This window comes from Arachis hypogaea, chromosome 19 (assembly GCF_003086295.3).
Source record: "Arachis hypogaea cultivar Tifrunner chromosome 19, arahy.Tifrunner.gnm2.J5K5, whole genome shotgun sequence".
NCBI classification, from domain to species: domain Eukaryota; kingdom Viridiplantae; phylum Streptophyta; class Magnoliopsida; order Fabales; family Fabaceae; genus Arachis; species Arachis hypogaea.
The window spans coordinates 90,144,590-90,152,433 of record NC_092054.1 but is presented as its reverse complement, the minus strand read 5'-3'; the positions used below and the strand labels follow the sequence as shown (position 1 = coordinate 90,152,433).

Genomic DNA, 7,844 nt, shown 5'->3' with positions numbered 1-7,844 from the left:
TTGAGCGATTAGAGCGGATACACGTGCGGTGAGGGTTCGATACTCAATTACATGTTTTCATTTATAATCCTCACTTTTCTTGCAAGTTTGTAAAATTCTTAGTAACTCAACTCAATTGTGGTTTGGCTTGGTTGTTAATACCTTTAGCCCTTATGTTTATATATATACTTTTTTGGGAGTTGATTTATTTTGACCAAGTAGTTGCATTCATTTAGATAGTTTGCATTTAGATAGGTTGCATGTAGTTAGTTTACATTGAATAAATGATGATACCCTTTGTTTCTTTCTTGATTTAAGCATGAGGACATGCTTGGTTTAAGTGTGGGGAGATTTGATGCACCACTATTTTGTGGTACATTTTGTGCTTAACTTAGGTGGATTTTATCCACTTTTCCCACATTTATTCAATGAAATAGCATGGTTTCATGTCTTTCTCCTAAATTATGCTTAAGAGTGAAAGCATGCTTTTTAGCCCTTAAATTAGCTAATTTTGATTCACCTTTGATGCCACTAGATGCCTTGATGTGTTTACTAGTGAATTCAGGTTGAAAAGGCTAGGAATGGATCAAGGGAATGAAGGGAAAAGCTTGCAAAGTGGAGAAATAATGGAAAATCAAGGATTTGGGATGCTTACGCCGACGCACATGCGCAGCAAACGCGCACGCGTGGATATGGAGTTGCATGGTGACGCGTACGCGTACATGACGCGTACGCGTGGATAGCAAAATGTCAAGCGACGCGTACGCGTGACCCACGCATACGCGTCGATACTCGCATGATAAACCATTATTTTATGGTTTATATTGTGTTTAATTGTGTGATTTTATCGAATCCTTACCCACTTATTCATTAATTTAGCATGTATTTACAATTCCTTCCCAAAATTACTCCATGGTTGAAAACTGCTTCCTAGAGACTTTTAATTATGTATTTTAATTCTCCTTTATTCCATTTGATGCCGTGATCTGTGTGTTAAGTGTTTTAGGCTTTATAGGGCATGAATGACTTGGAGATTGGAAATGAGACTTGCAAAAATGGAAGGAACATAAGAAATGGAGGAGATGACCAGCGAGAAGTGACGCGGACGCATGGCTCACGCGATCGTGCAAAATAGAGGAAATTGTAGTGACACGCTCGCGTGCCTGACGCGAACGCATGGATTGGAAACTGCACAAGTGACGCGAATGCGTGGACGACGCGCACGCGTGGCAAGGGAAAATGCTGGATGATGCGATCGCGTGATGTGCGCGATCTGCAGAATCTGCAGAATTCACTGGGGGCGATTTTGGGCCCTGTTTTGACCCAGTTTTCGGCCCAGAAAAGCATATTAGAGCCAGGGAACATGCAGAGACCAGAGGACAACATTCATTCCGCATAATTTTAGTTTTAGATCTGATTTTACTCCTCCTCTAGGTTTTCTCTCTACACATTCATAGTTCTTAGGATTTCGTTTTTATTGCTTTTGGATTGGGATATTGAGAAGAGTTATTACCTCCACCAAGACTTCATCATTCTAGTTTGTTTTCCCTTACTTGTCACTTACTCTTTCATATCCTTACTCTGTTCAGAATTACTATTGGATTATTTTTAGAATTTATTAATACAAGAACTATTTTTATTTTTAATTGATCTTTTGGATTATTATTTATCATGTCTCTCTTTATTTCTCTTTCTTATCATGTGAAATTTACATTCATAATGAGCGAGTAGTTCCATAACTTGATTGGGAGATGATTGAAGGGAGAACCTTGAGTTGGAATGCTCAAGAGAAAAATTGTAATTAGGTTTATTGTTGGATCGCCCTCTAGTCACTGACACTAGTCCTTCCCAAGGGAGAGGATTAGGACTTGTGAATAGAAGTTGCCTTCCAGCTCGCTTGACTTTCCTCTACCTAGTAAAGGATAACTAAGTAGAACAACCTTCAATTATCACTTTTATCTTGGGAAAACTCCAACAAGGATAGGACTTCCGACTAATCTACTCCCGGTCAAGGTTTTTATTTAAATTACATAAATTCTCTGATTTAATTTTTTGTTTATCAATTCAAACCATTTTAGAAAACATCTGATTAATAAAATAGCACACCTTTCTGCAACTCGTTGGGAGACGACCTGGGATTCATACTCCCAGTATTTTAATTCTACTTTTGTGACAACCCCTCTAAATTGATAAGAAGATTTTTGGTTGGTTAAGAACTATACTTGCAACGCATCTCTTATAATAATTTCTTAACTCGCCAAGTTCTGCCACGTCAATTTTTGGCGCCGTTGCCGGGGAGTTGCAATAGAGTGCTAAGTTATTGATTGGAATTTATTTATTTGCATTTTATTTTATTTTGTCACTATGAGATGCATGTTTCTTTCGTTAAATGACGCGTTCACTTCCTGATCCAAGCTTGCCAGTATTTGATCCTAAGATCGAAAGAACTATTTCACGTATAAGGCAAGCTCGGCGTCGGTTAGTCCTCTCCGAGGGCGAATCTGAAATGTCACGTAAGGAAGAAACAAGCTCCCTTTCTACTGATTCGGTTGATTTACGTGCAGGTGACATGGCAGCACCTAGGAGAGTTACTATCCAGGAGGCTGGAGCCCCTGATTTTACAATGCAACTATTTCAAGCGCATCACCCAGCAGTGGCTACAGATTTTGAAATAAAGTTTGCACTGCTCAACTTGATGCCTAAGTTTCATGGCTTACCTGCTCAAGAGCCTATCAAGCACCTTAGGGATTTCCAAGCAGCCTGTTCTATTGTCAGGCATGATGGTGCAGATGAAACTTCTATTCTGTTGAAAGCCTTCGCATTCTCTCTTGAGGGAAAGGCGAGAGAGTGGTACTACACTCAACCCGCAGCAACTGTTTCTGACTGTGATACGCTTAGAAGAGAATTTTTGGAAAAATTCTTTCCAGTTGAAGTTACTGATAAACTGAGGAAAGACATTTCCATGATTGTCTAGGACGAGTCCGAGACTCTCTACGAATACTGGGAGCGCTTCAACAACCTTCTGGAAGCATGTCCCCACCATATGATTGACAAGATAGTGTTGCTCGGCTACGTCATACAGGGTATGAGGCCTCAAGATAAGACCACATTGGAAAGTGCTAGCAATGGGTCTATGAAAAAGTACAAAACCACTGATGAGGCATGGCAATTGATGTATCACATAAAGCCAGCCATGGAAAGGAGTAAGACTGATTGGATGAAGATAGCAGGAAAGCAGAGGTTCAGAGGAACGAAAAGCATCTCCATTTGCTTATCTGAAATTCCTACCAATGATTTACATAAGTACCTCTATCCCTATTTTATTAATTAATATTCGAAAACACCATTATCAATTTATATCTGCCTGACTGAGATTTGCAAGGTGACCATAGCTTGCTTCATACCAACAATCTCCGTGGGATTCGACCCTTACTCACGTAAGGTATTACTTGGACGACCCAGTGCACTTGCTGGTTAGTTGTATCGAAGTTGTGAACCATGGTATTGGCACCATGTTCTTGGCGCCATTGCCAGGGAAAGAAAGAGCCATGAATTTTACATAATCAAAGTGTAATCACGATTGCGCATACCAAGTTGCTCACGTTGCCAGGGATTGTTTGAGCCTGGACATCACAATTTCGTGCACCAAGTTTTTGGCGCCGTTGCCGGGGATTGTTCGAGTATGGACAACTGACGGTTCATCTTGTTGCTCAGATTAGGTAATTTTCTTTTTTGTTTTCTTTTCAAAAATTTTTCAAAAACCTTTCATAAAAATTTCAAAAAAAAAAAAATTTTTCTTTTGCTTTCGAAAAAATATAAAAATGTTTTCAAAAATTTATTCAAAATTTTTAAGAATGAATTCTAGTGTTTCATGAAGCATGTAAAGCCTGGCTGGCTGTAAAGCCATGTCTAAATTTATTTGGACTGAGGCTTGCAATTTGTTATCAAGAGCAATATACTCTAGTGTTAAATGCTGAAGCTTGGCTGGCCATTGGCCATGTCTAGTGTTTTGGACCGGAGCTTTCATTGAAAGTTTGGCTGGCTAGTGAGCCATGTCTAATTCCTGGACTGAAACTTTAGACTAACAATGCAAGATTCCTGGAATTCATGTTAAAAATTTTGGAATCCTTATTTTTTCTTTTTCATATAATTTTCGAAAAAATCCAAAAAAATTAGAAAATCATAAAAATCAAAAATATTTTTTCTGTTTCTTGTTTGAGTCTTGAGTCATATCATAAGTTTGGTGTCAATTGCATATGCATCTTGCATTTTTCGAAAATATCATGCATTCATAGTGTTCTTCATGATCTTCAAGTTGTTCTTGGTAAGTCTTCTTGTTTGATCTTGATGTTTTCTTGTTTTGCATCTTTAGTTGTTTTTCATGTGCATTTTTCGTTTGTTAGAGTCTAAACATGAAAGATTTCTAAGTTTGGTGTCTTACATGTTTTCTTTGCATAAAAAAATTTTTCAAAAATGTGTTCTTGATGTTCATCATGATCTTCATAATGTTCTTGGTGTTCATCTTGACATTCATAGCATTATTGCATGCATTCATTGTTTTGATCTAAAAATTTCATGCATTGCATAATTTTCATGTTTTTCATAAAAATTTCAAAAATCAAAAAAATATCTTTCCCTTTTTTTCTCATCAAATTCGAAAATTTGGATTCACTTTTTCAAAAATTTTTAAAATCAAGTTGTTTCTCATGAGTCAAATCAAATTTTCAATTTGAAAATCTTATCTTTTTCAAAATCTTTTTCAAAAATCAAATCTTTTTCAAAATTTTTAGTTATTTTCGAAAATTCTAAAAATATTTTTCAAAAATCTTTTTCTTATTTTTATATCAAATTTTCGAAAATAACATAATCAATTAATGTTTTGATTCAAAAATTTGAAGTTTGTTACTTGCTTGTTAAGAAAGATTCAAACTTTAAGTTCTAGAATCATATCTTGTGATTTCTTGTGAATCAAGTCATTAATTGTGATTTCAAAAAAATCAAATCTTTTTCAAAAAATTAATTCCTATCATATCTTTTCAAAATATCTTCTTATCTTATCTTTTTCAAAAAAAAAAAAATTTGATTTCAAAATATCTTTTCTAACTTCCTAACTTCTTATCTTTTCAAAATTTGTTTCAACTAACTAACTAACTTTTTGTTTGTTTCTTAACTTTTTCAAAACTACCTAACTAACTCTCTCTCTCTCATTTTCGAAAATATCTTCCCCCTTTTTCAAAATTTCTTTTTAATTTATTAATTATTTTAATTTTTAATTTTTAAATCTTAATTTTCGAAAATTTTTACTAACTTTTTTCAAAAACTATTTTCAAAAATCACTAACTCTTTTTCAAAAAATCATTTTCAAAAATTCCTTCTCTCTCACCTTATTCTATTTATTTATTCATCTACTAACATCTCATCTCACATCTCTGCCATCCTCACAGTTGTGTTTCTTCCATTATATTACATTCTTTGTCCCCCCCTTCTTCTACTCACACAGGGATCCCTATACTGTGGTATAAAGGATCTCTATTATTATTATTAATTTTATGTGCCCTCTTCTTTGTCATATGAGCAGGAGCAAGGATAAGAACATTCTTGTGGAAGCAGATCCAGAACCTGAAAGGACTCTGAAGAGAAAATTAAGAGAAGCTAAAATACAACAATCCAGAAATAACCTTTCAGAAATTTTCGAACAGGAAGAGGAGATGGCAGCCGAAAATAATAATAATGTAAGGAAGATGCTTGGTGACTTTACTGCACCTAATTCCAATTTACATGGAAGAAGCATCTCCATTCCTGCCATTGGAGCAAACAACTTTGAGCTGAAACCTCAATTAGTTTCTCTGATGCAGCAGAACTGCAAGTTTCATGGACTTCCATCTGAAGATCTTTTTCAGTTCTTAACTGAATTCTTGCAGATATGTGATACTGTTAAGACTAATGGAGTAGATCCTGAAGTCTACAGGCTCATGCTTTTCCCTTTTGCTATAAGAGACAGAGCTAGATTATGGTTGGATTCTCAACCCAAAGACAGCCTGAACTCTTGGGATAAGCTGGTCACGGCTTTCTTAGCCAAGTACTTTCCTCCTCAAAAGCTGAGCAAGCTTAGAGCTGATGTTCAAACCTTCAGATAGAAAGAAGGTGAATCCCTCTATGAAGCTTGGGAAAGATACAAATAGTTGACCAAAAAGTGTCCTTCTGACATGCTTTCAGAATGGACCATCCTGGATATATTCTATGATGGTTTATCTGAGCTATCAAAAATGTCACTGGACACTTCTGCAGGTGGATCCATTCACCTAAAGAAAACGCCTGCAGAAGCTCAAGAACTCATTGACATGGTTGCTAATAACCAGTTCATGTACACTTCTGAAAGGAATCCTGTGGGTAATGGGACGCCTATGAAGAAGGGAGTTCTTGAAATTGATACTCTGAATGCCATATTGGCTCAGAATAAAATATTGACTCAACAAGTCAATATGATTTCTCAGAGTCTGAATGGAATGCAAGCTGCATCCAACAGTACTCAAGAGGCTTCTTATGCAGAAGAAGCTTATGATCCTGAGAACCCTGCAATAGCAGAGGTAAATTACTTAGGTGAACCTTATGGAAACACCTATAACTCATCATGGAGAAATCATCCAAATTTCTCATGGAAGGATCAAAAGCCTCAACAAGGCTTTAATAATGGTGGAAGAAACAGGTTTAACAATAATAAACCTTTTCCATCATCCACTCAACAACAGACAGAGAACTCTGAACAAAATACTTCTAATTTGGCAAACTTAGTCTCTGATCTCTCTAAGGCCACTGTGAGTTTCATGAATGAAACAAGGTCTTCCATTAGAAATTTGGAAGCACAAGTGGGCCAGCTGAGTAAAAGGATCACTGAAATCCCTCCTAGTACTCTCCCAAGCAATACAGAAGAGAATCCAAAAGGAGAGTGCAAGGCCATTGACATAAGCACCATGGCCGAACCTGTGAGGAGAGGAAAGGACGTGAATCCCAAGGAGGAAGACCTCCTGGGATGTCCAGTGATCAATAAGGAGCTTCCCTCTGAGGAACCAAAGGACTCTGAGGCTCATCTAGAGACCATAGAGATTCCATTGAACCTCCTTATGCCCTTTATGAGCTCTGATGAGTATTCCTCTTCTGAAGAGAATGAGGATGTTACTGAAGAGCAAACTGCCAAGTTTCTTGGTGCAATCATGAAGCTGAATGCCAAATTATTTGGCATTGATACTTGGGAAGTTGAACCTCCCTTGTTCATCAATGAACTAAGTGATCTGGATCAACTGACATTGCCTCAGAAGAGACAGGATCCTAGAAAGTTCATAATACCTTGTACCATAGGCACCATGATCTTTAAGGCTCTGTGTGACCTTGGTTCAGGAATAAACCTCATGCCCCTCTCTGTAATAGAGAAACTGGGAATCTATGGGGTGCAAGCTGCTAAAATCTCATTAGAGATGGCAGACAGTTCAAGAAAACAGGCTTATGGACAAGTAGAGGATGTGTTAGTAAAGGTTGAAGGCCTTTACATCCCTGCTGATTTCATAGTCCTGGATACTGGAAAGGAAGAGGATGCATCCATCATCCTAGGAAGACCTTTCCTGGCCACAGCAAGAGCTGTGATTGATGTTGACAGAGGTGAACTAGTCCTTCAATGGAATGAGGACTCCCTTGTGTTTAAAACTCAAGGATCTCCCTCTGCAACCATGGAGAGGAAGCATGAAAAGCTTCTCTCAAAGCAGAGTCAACCAGAGCCCCCACAGTCAAACTCTAAGTTTGGTGTTGGGAGGCCACAACCAAACTCTAAGTTTGGTGTTGGAGAGTCTCAACAAAGCTCTGCACATCTGTGA

General features: G+C 37.3%; 1 non-coding gene across 1 annotated transcript; it reads right to left on the bottom strand.

Moving 5' to 3' along the window:
• Positions 1–6,083: 6,083 nt before the first annotated feature.
• LOC112781259 (small nucleolar RNA R71) lies at positions 6,084–6,191 on the bottom strand. The gene has a single exon (XR_003192046.1). It is a non-coding gene; the product is annotated as a small nucleolar RNA R71 (small nucleolar RNA).
• Positions 6,192–7,844: the final 1,653 nt, after the last annotated feature.